The following is a 15,896-nucleotide window of genomic DNA, read 5'->3' on the forward strand; positions in this document are numbered from 1 at the left end:
ATCCATAGTATCTCGTAAAGTATTATAGCGATCGACAAAGTAATCTCGGGACGAGAAACGGGAGGAGCTTCCGGTTAAATTGTACTCGACGTTTCCCTGACTTGTCGCGTTCCATCACGAAATACAATATATCTAATCCTGTTTCAATATCATTTTTTTACAGCCAATAAATCGATAAGCTTTATTTTCTTTAATTAGTTGGATTTAAATTTTGGGAAATCTTTTACTCTCTAATTTAAACGTAAAAGTTTCATATTTTATCCTCTTGAGCAGTAAACATGACATTAGCTCTTGTGCTTGATTATATTTTTTACCGATTAAACATTTTTTTAATATCTACCAATAATCTTTCGCGAATGCATAACATTTTTTTACAGTCAATAAATCAATAAGCTTCATTTTCTTTAATTAGATTCAAAAGTGTTTGAAAATCTTTTACTTTCCAAAAATGTAAACATAAAGATTTCATAGGAGCAGTAAAAATTGCTTTAGCTTGATTATTTTTTTACCGACTTGAAATTTTTTAAAATATCTACCGATCATCCTCCGCATAACAGATGATCTCTGATACATCAAGTAATCCGAAGGGCCGAAAGACGAAACCGATATCGCGATCTGCGAAGAGTCTGGCTGAGAGACTCCGGGACCAATCGATAAGGTCCGCCGTTCATGTTGACCACAAATCAACGCAGACGTGAAGGAGGCCTGTCCGACGCGAGGGCCATTAAAGCTCGTTCTCCATAAAATATTTTATCCGGTTCGCGGATCGATTTGAAATCCGTAGAGCGCACTTGGCTCGCGATCCGACGACGAGCCTTTTTCGGCGCACTAAATTCATAAATAATGGCTAAAAGACCGGCGCAAACAGGGTATCCTCGTGCATCGCAGTCCGGATTTTTAGTCTTTAAACCTTTTAAGGTTTTTGCGCGAGCCCGTCCCAGACTTGTCTTTATAATCACCGCGAGTGGAAGTCTGTCTCTCGAAGACGGAGAACATTTGGGATACGCGATCGATCAGTAAATGTCGCGAAAACACGTATCCCGAAATGCATTTTAACGCTTGTTCCGTCACCTGCTTTAACACTCGAGATTCCCAGCCTTCCTCGACTTTCATTCGTTTCCACAAATCAGTTTATAACTAAAGTAACATATATATAAATGCTGATGAATATATATATATATATATATATATATATATATATATATAAATTGCGGAATTTGCATTGAATAAAATTGTATAAAAAATCTTAATATTTAAATACAGGTCTTCCTACACGAGATTTTTCACATGCCAAAGAATTCTGACTTTATTCCAACAAATATATATGGATTCATTCTTTCGAAAAAATGTGTAATTTATTATATGATCCTGCACATAACTTACGTGACACAATATGACGTTGTTAAATGTACTTTTCGTGACGGTCTCTATTTGAAAGGTTACGAGTCTTCTTCTTTCATTGAAATTCTAGCCATATGTTTGACTTTCCAGAGTACCGTGTATTTGTCGCCGCTATACGCTTATATTCTCCGTAGTCCTGGTAGTCCGAAGCCTCTCGTCTTTTTCTCCTGCCTCAACCCGGTTAGAATAAGTAAAGATAACGGGAACACAGAGCGACCGCGCGACACAGATGATAGCTGCGTCTTTCGATGATATAGTCTCTCTCACAAACATAATCTTGCGCTCTCGCGACACGCTACATATTCTATTGTGCGTCCTGTGTCAGGACAATCTCTTCCGCGGTCTTTTCACGTGCATTATATCATGTCTCTCGAGAGAATCCCGTCTTCAGAAACTGCCCACATTCATATAAACGCGCTACACTTTGCCCATTTTTTTCTCTAGGCGCTCGCATTCGTCGATTCGTCTCGGTTCAGCTCAATGAGCCGCGCTTGAAATACCACGTCGGCATTATTTTAAGGAACCGAAAGTCATCGCACACAAAGCGAAACCTAATCCGATGTAAAACGACGTGTTTTTTCTCCAGCGGGTTTTGTCCATACGATTGCACGACGTTTCTTCTCGATTTACATGGTATTTTTCAAGCGCGATTCGTGCGACATTTTTTTTCAAGCGTTACTTTTAAAGAGATTTTTATATTGATTGACAAAAATTTTTAAGTACAGATGAATATATGGAAAGGATACGTATTTGGTTTTTTTTTCGTTGCGTTATTTATAGAACCTCGAAATAATTATTATAAATAAAAACTTTAAGCTTAAGAAAACAAAATTGCAAGACATGAAAGGTATTCATTATATCAGTGATTTAAAATTGAAAGATTTTCAGGTAAAAATAATGTAACATTTAATTACATCGCTTTAAGACAGCGTTAAGTTTAAATACTCTTCAAAAGAGAACACTCTTACATTTTTTAAAGAAGGTTTTTCATGTACAGTATAAGAAGCCAACCGTATTTTCTCATAAACACACGTGTCTTGTTTCACTATTTGTTAATAACATTTCAATTATAACTCCTGTTTACTTCCACTAGCCAATCTCTCGGGAATAACTGACGAAGGCAGAGGCTTGAACGTTCGCAACGATACATTATGTACCATGATATATCCAATCTGTGCCCTCCCACTTTAATCGTAATACATATTTTTTTCGAGGGAAACTATACTTTAAGGAGATCCTTTCGGTGGGCAAAGGCTTCCCTCCCAAAATCCAAAACTGATTTTCAGATTAAGAGGGATAAGCGAGATTTCCGAACCGCCTGGAGAACCGTCCGAGCTTTCGCCGTGGTAGCGTTACTCGTCCGAAAGCTGTCGGTAGGTTCTTCAGGTCGTGCCGCGCGGTAATCCTATACGTCTTAAGAAACTGGTTTCCGCACGACGTGTTGCGGGTAGCGCGCAAAACAAATTAATAACAAGAACATCATAACCGCGGCTCCAAGGCTGCTCCGAGACGCTCACGAGCCGCAGCTGCTATACCGGGTGAGCCGGCTCCATTGTTGTTCTCAGAACTACATCTTTCCGCGAGAAGAGAGAGAGAGAGAGACGGAACTCGAAGACGTCGAACCGCGGTTCGAAATGGCTTCTCGATTCATTGTTCCTTCGCGGATGCGATTGCTTCACGGGAGTACAATGCAAAACCGCGCTCTTATTGAAATGAGAAAGTTATAAATAAGTAGCGAAAGTTCCTGAGAGCGAAGATATCTTATAGTGACAAAAAAATTGTTACAAAAGTTCCTCCTTCGAAGAGTTCCTATTGAAAACATTTTTTTAATAATTAATATATAATAAGAAAATCAAAAATACACAGGGAGAGATTTTTCTCTTAGAATTTACCCTGAAAGTCATACAGGGACAATATGGAAGAATTTCTCTGATTAATATTTACCACAATAAAAATAGTAATATCTACCACAATAAAATATAAAATTTACTATGTACATATTAATATTTTCTATTGTGATAAATATTTATCAGAGAAATTCTTATAAAATTCTTCCAATTGTTCACGATTACCATGATTTCCAGGGTAAATTCTAAAATTCTCTCCGTGCATGAATATAATAATATCAAAAAATACAAGTGTAATTCAAACTATTCTGTTTGATAGAAATCATATCTACATAATATTCGCAGCATGATGTATGTATGTATATAAATGTCGCGCGCGCTTAGATTCATTGTTAAGCTGTTATGTTGGACGCGAGAGGAAAAAGGAGAAAGGATCAGCGAGATGAGAAATTACTGTCGCATTGTGCGATGAAGTAACCCGCAGTATGTCCCCTGTATTGATACATTGCTACTAGGTCACGTAACCGCCTATCCCGCATTACGGCGACTTATTTATGCACTCCCCTATACACACCTCTCGAGCATTAATTGCTCGTGCACGAAACCTTAAGGCAATCGGAGGGTTGGAAATCGATAAACCTGTATTTTCTGCGATTGCGTTTATCCCCTGGCATCTGACTTGTTAGATATGCATCAACGATCACACATATAATTTTTATAAAAAAAAAAATACGCTTACATTAGTATAAATAGGATATATACGTAACCAGCGATGTGACCTGGTACCCGACTTTTAGAAAATTAATTTTTAATACGGAAAATGATAACATTTCGTTCGTAGTTGTATCAATGAAAAAATTAAAAGATAACTCATAATCTTATATATCTTCAAGATTTATTTCACAATATTTTTAGCACAGTTTTTAAATAATCGGTAAAATTAAATTAACCATTTCTTTTATTTCTCAAGATACGAAAAAAATGTATAATTACATGCAATGTTTTTTGCACTGTACAATATTTTAACGCATAATTTGATTAGTAATCTGTCTGATCGTTAGAAATGTGTTCGGCGGCAATAATGGACGAGATGAGATGCACGGGCGTTTTAATTACGTCGCTTCGCTTATTCATTAAGGGATTTTAGCCAGGTCATCGCTTCGATACATCAATCGTATCTTTTCGTAGGATCGATTATGCTTCTGAGACGGAGATCTGCGAGGAAATCGCTATCACGCCCCGTGCCAGATTGGCTTTTACTGCGCCGTTTCTTCAAGTTCGATCTCTTGTTCGATCTTCGAAGGCCGATGGTGGTCCGACACGAGTAAGGGCTGGTCGATCGGTACTTTTCAGGACAACAATGGCTGACTCATCCGATATCGTATCTACCTGATGCATGGTCCACGGAGAATATTAACTGCGAGACTATTATCGCGATCAAACGTCGATTCATTCGCGAGGGAGAGTATGTAACGATCGCTGGTTTACTTGCGTTCTTGACGTATTTGTGTGTTCACCATTTATGTATAACTGTCTAATTGAACAATTGCCGTGAGAAAACTGAACGAATCGCAAATCTTTATATTGTGCAAACATTTTTGCGATACGAATTTTAGCAAACAGTGAAATAGCTTTAGATATATGGACGATTTGAATTAGTCATTCAGCACCGAATAAGTATCCGTACTTACTAGATTGTCTAAAGTCAGTCAACTTTAATTTTCTTCTGTTTTATTTTATTTTATTTCGATATTAATATCGATTTTAATTTTCATTTATTTATGTGCACGAGTTTCGATTTGTCAAATATTTTTGTAATCTTATGATCAATTATTTTTACTTATTTTTTGTTTGAGATATTTTAATTAATGTTTAAATATTAAGTTTAATTATTATATTGTGCAGATACATTGATTTTACTAAATTATAATAATATAAAGGATGAAATATTATTGATTGACAAAATATTTCTCTTTCTATATATTTCATGTATTTAACATATTGTCGTAAAGAATTGACTCAATGTTTGTGTATGGCAGGTTTTATTATTCTAAATGTGGCAGAAGCTACAAGATAATTATTCAAATATGGTATAATAAAATGTTTTTAAATAGTAAACGATAATACATTTTGATATTTTCTATATTATATCAGTAAAAAAAATAATATTCTCACGATTAACACGAGCACATTATGCAAATGTTGACTCTTAACATATATTATATATACAACATTTCAAAGCTGAACATCGATAATCAATAAAAATGGCCGTCTCTGACGTTTCTTTCGCGAGGAACACACAAAAAGCATCGGTTTGCATTTCAAATTAATTACTTTGTAGATTAAAGAAACGGCCCGGGAATATACAAAATGACACTGGGAAACTGCCACCTGAAACCCAACAGTTTCTCGAGATACATTTGCATCTGACATGACGGTAGAATGCGGTACCGATTGTCTCTCGACTAGTCTCGACATCGATTCTCTTTCGCTCTCGTCCTCTAAAAGCCGTTTTTGTCTTCCCTTGATCCGAAGGAAGATATGCATGCGTTTACGAAAAAGTGGGGAGTTATGGCATGATATAATGATGTGGAATAATGGACGAGAAACGATCATTCGTAGCCAGGCACCTTCGTTAATTATTCTAATTAGAGGCGAACCGACGTGGCCTCTAAACGATCCATGTAAACATCGATAATGCCTACATGTAGGCGAGCGATTGAACGCGAAGAAAAAAGCTCGAAGAATACACAATACTTAATATTTTAGTCTTTCACCTTTGATCTTCATCACATAAATGCAATTTTTTCTTTTATGTATATTATATATACATATTTTAGTGTGTATTATTAAAAGTCGCAGGAAGAAAACATTACATAGCTAATTAAACAATGCAATATTAAATTATGTTAACGCACAAAATAAATGCAATTTTTTTATAAAGTAATAGAGATATTAAAAGTTTTTATATTTTACAATGCACAACAAAATCAAATATAAAGCAATAATAACAAAAATATTTTCTCCACAATTCTTTTTGTAAGTCTACAACTATTGTATTGTATAATGCATATCTGAATTCCACAAACGCGCGTAAAAGGATGTTAAGTGGTCTCGAACTCCTGCAGGATAGCCAAACCAATAATTCTCTGAGATCCTCCTGATAGCTATCCTTTTCACCGAGACCGAGAGGGTCGCGATAGGGCAGGATATTGAAAGAGAAGAAGAAGAGAGAAGAGATGATGACGAAAAAAAAGAAGAAGAGAAAGCGGCGTCATGGCGCATGCGGCGATTCAACCGCGATAACTTTAACGCGCGGAATGTTGGACTTGCCGAGTAGGCAATTATAACTCTGCATCTCGATCTCGAGGACCGATGCACTTTACGAGAGGGAAAGAAACTCCAAGAGAGAATGGATCCCGGTAATGCTCTTTACGAGAAAGACGAGAGATAGCTCGGTGATTATCACGATTGCCAACCGATATCGATCCTGATATCTAAACGTTCAAGAAATCGGACAGAAATAAAGCCATCTTGTCTAACGATGCTCTTGACATATTTTTCAAGTGTATTTTAATTATCTTCTTATCTTTATATGTATATACATTTTTTTTAATTGTGGTAAAAAATCGAATACAATTTTTAATAAATTTCTTTCAAGAAAAAATTGATTTCAAATCGAAGCGTTCAAGAAATCGGACGGAAATAAAGCCATCTTGTCTAACGATGCTCTTGACATATTTTTCAAGTGTATTTTAATTATCTTCCTATCTTTATATGTATATACATTTTTTAAAATTGTGATAAAAAATCGAATACAATTTTTAATAAATATCTTTCGAGAAAAAATTGATTTCAAATCGAAGCGTTCAAGAAATCGGACGAAAATAAAGCCATCTTGTCTAACGATGCTCTTGACACATTTGTCAAGTGTATTTTAATTATCTTCCTATCTTTATATGTATATACATTTTTTTAAATTGTGGTAAAAAATCGAATACAATTTTTAATAAATGTCTTTCAAGAAAAAATTGATTTCAAATCGAAGCGTTCAAGAAATTGGACGGAAATAAAGCCATTTTGTCTAACAATGCTCTTGTCACATTTTTCAAGTGTATTTTAATTATCTTCCTATCTTTATATGTATATACATTTTTTAAAATTGTGATAAAAAATCGAATACACTTTTTAATAAATTTCTTTCGAGAAAAAATTGATTTCAAATCGAAGCGTTCAAGAAATCGGACGAAAATAAAGCCATCTTGTCTAACGATGCTCTTGACACATTTTTCAAGTGTATTTTAATAATCTTCCTATCTTTATATGTATATACATTTTTTTTAATTGTGGTAAAAAATCGAATACAATTTTTAATAAATTTCTTTCAAGGAAAAATTGATTTCAAATTAGACAATTATCATTATTTTGTTGAACACTTATATTATGTACATCTTGTGGAACGAAAGCGCAAGCACGAGCTCTCCCTCTCTCTCTCGTATACGAGAAATCGACAGGATCCATTAGCGGGAAGAGATAGCAAGGACGTCGAAGGAGGCACTGACCGAAACAAGCTCGATGGAATATTTTATTCCCGGCTGTATATGAAAGAGAGAGATAAAGGCGCACCGCCGGAGGTCCTTACGACCTCCGATTACCGTTAACGTCCATACCGCATGCCTCCGGGGTACTTCTAAAATCTCCCTAAACATTTAAAAATACGATTCTGCGATTCAGACGTAAATGTATCCCACGACGTAATTCGCGTGCTAAAAACGGATGCTGCTAAGCGGACCGTTTAACGAAAAATGCGTGTCCACGAGCGACGAATGCAAATGCGTCTCGCACTTCTTGAATCCTGGGAGAAGCACGACGTATTCTTGCATCGGGTGTAGGTGGCCTGGGAGAGAGAAAGTGCAATAAATTATTTTATTAATCCGAGAGGATGACTGGTCTTCCTGACGGGAACTAATGTGAACTTGTTGCGAGATTGCATGGTTAATATGAATATTAAATAGCGTTTTTTTTTCCTCTGACGATCTCGTTAAGCTAGTGAATAATAAACCCGACCATTATGATCGAGTATTTAGAATTAGAATAGAATTCAGATCATAGTCGTTTATAAATAATCTAACGTCTATAAATTATCCGAATGCAGAGTGACGTTAGCATTTTGTTTTAAATATTATCGGATCCACTCTCTTTTCCCTTCGAACGTTCCCTTCTTCATAATAATGAATTAGATTAAATTTAATGCGTACGTCAATGAATTATTTATACTAATTTTTTCCTCTTTTCTATTTCAGGTAAGTTCGTGGGTCAAGTTCTACCTGGGCCGACCTCAGGGACAATAATGCACCCGCCTCGACAGATAACCATCAAAAGGTTTGTTAGCGGTCAAGAGGGCCGGTCGAGGGCTCCAAAAAAATGTGGGCTAAAAATACAACAGTTATAGTGGTCAGTTTTCGGGGAAGAGGGTGGCAGCACAACAATTTTCTTAGGTGTGTTGAGAGATTGATTAGATCGACAGGATAGATTAAAACTGATAGATACACGTGTTGGACCGAGATTGACACAAGTTCTCGTTGGTGAACTATCTCGGCTGAATCTGTCGAAAATAGAGAAAATTCACACCCTATAAATATTTCGATGTTAGTTATAAGTCTTTGCTATGTCTTGACGGATATCTTTTCCTAGGAAAAATTTTTTTTTTCTTTCCTATTCGTTATGTTATAGAAAATATCATACTAACTTATTATATTTTATATATAATCACAGTTATTTTCGTAATTTATGTAATTTTTGCATTTAGTATATATAAATATTTCAAAGTTTTTATTGTTATTATTGAGTCTACATTCAACGAGATAATTATATTAAGATAATCATTTTTAATTACATCAAACAGAAATTAAATCAATCGAAATAGAAATATTTTTTAAAGAAAAGCGACATATAGAGATTTTCAAGATGTTTTTCAAATACTATAAAGAATCTACAAATAAAATAAAATTCGATAAATTAATATAATAATCTATGCGTAAGTACAGAATTTGCGACAATGAAAATGCTTATTGCAGCAAATCGCACAACTGACATATATTCATTTTAATACGAAGCTGTGAGTCGGATTATTCTTTAGAATGGCGTCTGGTAAATCTAGCACAGTATCTAACATATATCATATATCATACGGTAATACATATATACTCTGCGTGATACAACGATTGGCACTTATGTAAATGCAGAATTGTCCAATCCTTGCCGGGCAGGCACCTCTTTATTTATTGTTCCTGTCGCGAAGTATAATCTGTCGTTATCTTTTTTTTTTCTTGGCAAGCCGATAGATTTGCCGAGCAGATTAGGACCCGGGTCGCAAAACCCGGGCTGACAGGACGCATCTTGGCTACGCGTTTTACAAGTTGTTTTACAACTCGGGTCTCGCCGCAGCGAGAACTACCGTTCTTTGTTCCAAGAACAGAGAATTCATTTCTTCGATCGTTGTTGCTATCGATGTCTTTGCGATTTTTTTTCAAACGCTTTTGAAGACAATCTCTGCACGGTTCTGCTCCGAAAAGCTTGAACATATTTTTATTTTACACGTCGATTATGAAATAAATGAAAGAAATTATTTATTGTAACGTTTACTTTCGTTTCTCAAACGGAATGAACCATTTCACGCGATCAAGTCATTAGTTTTACAGCAATTAAGAGATTACAAGTGTTATATAAACATCGGTACCAACTTTGATATTTATAATCGAATGTGGCGCTAAACCAGTGCTACTGGTAATACTGGATTTTCTAGAATATAATCTGGTTATATGCGCGTGTGTATCATGGGATTTTTCAGAAACCGTGTATAACATTAAATATTCATAAAAAAGCGGATTATTCACCGATAGGAGACCGCTTTTACTCGAGAATTTTTGGGAAAAAATTAGCCGGACGAAAATAGTCGACCGTGATATTATTCAGACGTTATTTAAAAACAATATTTCGTCATCCGTGCAACTGTTTTTCTCTCATATATAATTAGTATAAAAAACTCTGAGCATAAATATTTCAAATTTACTTAATGTTAATAAAATTTATATTACCAAATAACAAGAGAAAACAAAGTATCTCGAGAGATTTCGAGGGAAATTTTTTTTAAGTAAGTATTTGATATAATAATACAGCTGATCATTGATTCGATTAATTCACGGATTTCGAGCGGAAAATACATGATTTCACAGCGATTTTCGTTATTATCGCGCAACGTCAACGTGATGGAAACGTGACGAAACGCTCGATTCTTTACACATAGTTCGAAATCGTCATATTTACCATGGACGCCATTTTTACAACGAAAGTCCTTCGTAGGAATTTACGATTCGGCGAACAACCGCCTCAATTATTATCAAGCTCACTCGCAGCAACATTGTTTACAACGACTCACAGCCCCGTGAGTATTTTATTTATCTACGGGTCTATCCGGCGACGGCTTTATGGCCAGTCCACGCACACGACGAGCCTGCGAACGAAGTTTACGCACGACGCAACGTGCACAAAGCGCTCGTTCTCCTCGGAGAATAATCCTTCATTAATCCTCGGAGCAAGGTTCCTTCCACGAAGGAACGCAATGATATTCACCGATGCTCGCAAGAAAATATTTTCATTTCTACATAATTGCAATAATCATATGTATATACTATGTAAATCATTATTTTCAGATACTTAACCATGGGTTCTATAATAATACATTTTTAAAATTTTTATATGATTTTTAAATCTATTAAAAGCGTTGCAACAATAAACTATGCTTAATTTATATATCGAACATTTCAGACTTTAAATCAATTTTTAGTTCCCAGTAAACACAGTATATAAATGTTATATACTTAAGCATGTTACATGTAACGTATATGTTAGTTGTAATTTCCCACTCATAGATGTAACATTTTTAATATTACATATATTACATTGTAGTTATATTGTCATTATATCTCAAGATAGCACTGACTTATCAATACATCAATGTGCTATTTGGTATATATAATTACAATATAACTACAATGTAATATATGTTATATTAAAATGTTACATCTATGAGTGGGAAATTACAACTAACATGGATGTTACATGTAACGTACACGTTATATTACCTGTTATATTCCGTTTTATTATAACAATGTAACAATTATATATCGGTGTTTGCTGGGTTATATCATATCTATGTTACTTAAGATGTTGCAATCTCTTGAAATTATTTTAGACATCCAAGGTTAAGTGAGATAATTTAAAACACGATTCCCGATCGAGTTCACGGAGGAGGATACCGAAGAGAGATAAATCGTAAAGTGTGCGTTTCACGATCCTTCCTCAAAATATTCTTGATCAACGATCCGTTCCGTGAAAGGACGAATTCTCAGGACCTCATCTCGACCCTTCGCCCGAGACTCTCACCCGGAATCGTCGGTAAGAAAAGGAGAGTGAAACACGGGGAAGCTGCGCAGCATCCCTTTCAGAATCCTTTTCCTCCTGTTGCCTAGTTAGCATCCTTGCCAATGGCGGATTCTTTTGTTTCCTCGCCGCGGAGTCCCAGTCGAGATTCTATCTGATGTAAATAATTATCGTGGGTACCTAGCAGATGTGCTGCAGGAGTTCTCTCTTCTTTCTCGCTTGCCTACGAGGAAAGGAAGGAGGGAGAAAGATGGCAATAGGAGCTCCTGAGAGAAATTTTCGTTTTATCCGAGAATCCTGTTTATATCTCCGGGACCGCATACCGGCTGCGCGCACAGAAATATCCGAGATTCTTTGGAATGGAAAAAAGAATGATGGAAGGAAATATATCGACTTGTTATGCGCACTCGGCAATGAGGATTCTGCCTCACGACGAGTTCTTGTCTTAATTAAGGCAACGGCAATTTTTATATATTGCGCCGACGCAAGCGCAGGAACGAGTACCGCGGTTAAAACCCGCGGATCAAATAATTTTCGACTGAGCGAGCGCGAAATAAATGTTACAACAGGCAAGCATGCTCTTTGAGGGAGGATCAATCGGACTATAATTACGGGTATTTTTAATTAATTTTTTATTGCAGCCTTTCAATGCGAGAATATTCTCCTCGGTGAACTCAATTCCTCCTGTTACAGTTAGAATAGCTAAAGAGAAGCGATGTATTCTTGAATATGTTAAATTTTTAGATTGTTTACAGATTTCTTTGTGGAAAACAGAACGAGGATCTTTGCCACGCATGATTGCATGTAAATCGATACGCATTTGTCTCAATAATTATATACATATAAATTAATGTTTCTTAAATACTTTATTTTACACTTGTTCAATTTTTTGTAATTAAAATTCTAAAATATTATATTTACCAAAAGGGATAAGGACTCCTATTTCGCCAACAATTATTAGCTTTGAATGATATTAATAGCGATATATAACTTATATATTCTTAAAAAGAGGATTTGCATGCAAAATGCAGATATTGCAAATTTGAGACAAATAAGGTCGCGCGGTGTTATCCTGCGAGAATAGTCAAATTATATAAAATACGTCTACATATCAATGTTGTATCTATCAGATCGCGAAATACATCGGATTATTGCTATAGCGTAATTTTCTTGTTGCGTTTGTGTGTCGCGTTGCAAGATCTGTCGTAAAGATAATCTGGCATACGTTACAGTCGATATCTCGCTATCGCTTTTGACGAGCTTAATGTCACCCCGGAGGAACAATTTGGAGCACTTTACTCGCGACACACGTCCGCCGCCTGTGGGTCCTGTGCATGTCATGCGTGGCAGAGATGTAATTTATTCTCAGGATTGTGCCACAGACACCGGACAGGAGACACGTTCGAGTTACATGATTGGTGCTCAACATTCATCGAGTTGCATATGCTCAGCTGGTGAGTAATTTTTTCTAACATTTATAAAAAAGTATGGCGCATGAATTTTAGAAATTAATTTTAAGGAGCTATACAATAATTTATTTATATCTCGTATGCATATATATGCATTTATTGAAGCTTATAAGAAATTGGAAAAAAAATTCTCAAGGCGCGAAGAATTTTATTTCGATTTGTATTAAACAAAGTACACTAAAAAAACTATTGAATTCAAATAAATATTTATGCACATTTATTTGAAACGAATAAATGTTTATCTGTTTTGAAAAAAGATTTCTTATATCAAATATAAATATTTTTTCATGGCGAATCAATATTATTTGTTTCGCATAAATAATGTATAAAAAGAGTGTTGAAATAAATAATTTTTTTTCAGTGTAATAATTTCAAATTACATTCTGATATATCATAAAAATTAAATTCATGAAATATATCTCAATAACATCGGCCTCCTTATTTAAGACGGTTCAAATATCTACATATTAACGCGTTAACATTTTTCATCGCAAATAATAATGGTGGACACCGATCAGGTGTTGTTTTATTGCCGCTCAACGGCTTCAAAGCTCGCCTGCTAATGGTTCGGACGAACAGTAATGGTTGGTTGTTGCAAGCTTCATTACTTCTCGTTCCTCCGGGCACCTCGATCCTCTTGTCTCGCCGCTTCGATAGGGCGGAATGATAGTCCCGACTGGGAATAATCGTTATTATCCGCGAGAGAGATCGAGTCCGGCCCGAAACCCCGTCAGACTTCCATTTCGAGGCTAGCACCCCTACGGGGCACCAAGGATCCACTTCTAATTCGCACTCTATATCGGACGCGCGCCGAGAAAGCGAAACCGCAACACCCGCAGCGGTGTCGTAATTAACGGCCTATAATAACGAATGATAATTTATCGCCCCGGCGTGCGGTTACTCGATAAGCTTCGAATGCGCCGATAATTTAAGCTAGATCCCGAACGCTCGAGGGGACACTGGTGCGCTCCCGCTAACCTGTCTTGTTGCATATTCTTATCCCGATTATGTAATAGTTTACGAACGTGTAGTACGCGTCTAGTTACAACTCGGTTTACTCGGTCTCGAGGGTGACATTTCCACAATTTTTTTATCTATTAAATATGAGGTGAGAAATATAATATCACATTCTCGATGCATTCGAAATAATTATTATTTACAATATAATTTTTATACGCGTAATAATTTATTTATTGCTATTAAGAATTAATATTTTAGAGACATAATAATGACACTTTTATTCGATTTCTTATTTGATCGAATACGAGGCATTTTAAAAGATTAGAAGGCACCTTTGAACGTCCGTTTAGATTTGAAATAATTATTATTCACAATATAATTTTTATACGCGTAATAATTTATTTATTGCTATTAAGAATTAATATTTTAGAGACATAATAATGACACTTTTATTCGATTTCTTATTTGATCGAATACGAGGCATTTTAAAAGATTAGAAGGCACCTTTGAACATCCGTTTTCAAGCTCGTCGTCATAAATCATAAGTCGTCATCGATTTCGCTTCCGAGTGCTAGCTCCTCGTTACGAAAAAAAAGTACCGCTTAGAAGTATCGTCGAATGCCGAATGTAATAAATCGAGGTCATTCCTCTTTCTTGAACGTCCAATGTCCTTGTACCGGCTGATCGATGGTCTCGCCGCTTTCCGGAAAGATTGTCGACAAAGGTGCGAATCGACACGCAAACTAGACACACTTAAAGCAGGTGAGCCACGTGGAGGGATCGCGAATGGAACAAGAGGAACATTTATACCGGGAACGCGCGCGAGATTGGCGCGAAAAGGAAGAAGAAAGGCGCTGAAAAATCCTTGCCGGGCGCGATAGCGCTTGGCCTCTTACCGCGAACCGTTACGTAGAGAGAGCTTGGTAATTATCGTCGTGCCGGAGAGCTAACAATGCTGCCGACTGTCGAAGTCTCTCGCGAAGCGCGAAGATTAGCCGTCGACCGCTAAAAGGCGGTCGCCTGGAAACAGACCTCTTTGACAGACGTGCGAAAGCGCGAATAGTTTCGAGCACGCATCGCGTTTCTTCGAAGGCAGAAAGAGAGGCGTCCTTGCTGGGAACGAAACGACACTTTAAGCGCGAAATATCCCCTATGATTTTGTCTTCCAAGATACAATGCGCTCGTCGAGGTAGAGCTTTGTTGCACTCGCGTTCGCGTGCTACTTCGGTAGTAGTAGTAGAGCATGCTGTTGGAGTTGCCGTACAATACCTTCATCAGTGCCGCATTAACGCCTAATGGAAAATTCCTTGCGCGATTTAAAAACAATTTTTTTTTATTTAATTAATTTTAAAAATAGATTTTTCGTGGAATTTATATTTAAGATACGCGGATTTTTTCTTAGAATTTACCCTGAACATCATGGTAATCGTGGACATTATGGTATTGGAAGAATTTTATAAGAGTTTTTCTGATTAATATTTACCACAATGAAAAATATTAATAGGTACATACTAAAATTAATCGAGAATATTTTATATCTTATTGTGGTAAATATTAATCAGAAACGCTCTTATAAAACTCTTCCAATAGCATATTGTCCACGATTACCATGATTTTCAGGATAAATTCTAAGAGAAAATTCTCTCTGTGTATAATTGTAAAAATATGAAATATTAAAAATTGATAAATGAATATTATACATATACGCTAATACATTGAAAATAAACATATATAATACATTTTTTAATGTTCTAGACTCTAGAATAAAAATAAAATG

General features: G+C 36.0%; 1 protein-coding gene across 2 annotated transcripts in view; it reads left to right on the plus strand.

Moving 5' to 3' along the window:
- Egfr (epidermal growth factor receptor) overlaps positions 1-15,896 on the plus strand; it is a 147,357-nt gene that overhangs the window by 50,899 nt on the left and 80,562 nt on the right. Inside the window, exon 1 of one of the 2 annotated variants that reach the window (XM_029309024.2) lies at positions 11,279-13,144. The exons of the other annotated variant lie outside the window; for it this stretch is intronic. The gene's annotated coding sequence lies outside the window, so the exon portion shown is untranslated. Of the gene's footprint in view, positions 1-11,278; positions 13,145-15,896 lie in introns of those variants that run through there. 2 annotated transcript variants of the gene reach the window in all.

The sequence above is a fragment of the Nylanderia fulva genome, unplaced genomic scaffold (assembly GCF_048542155.1).
Source record: "Nylanderia fulva isolate GAGA-0341 unplaced genomic scaffold, ASM4854215v1 Scaffold19, whole genome shotgun sequence".
Taxonomy (NCBI): domain Eukaryota; kingdom Metazoa; phylum Arthropoda; class Insecta; order Hymenoptera; family Formicidae; genus Nylanderia; species Nylanderia fulva.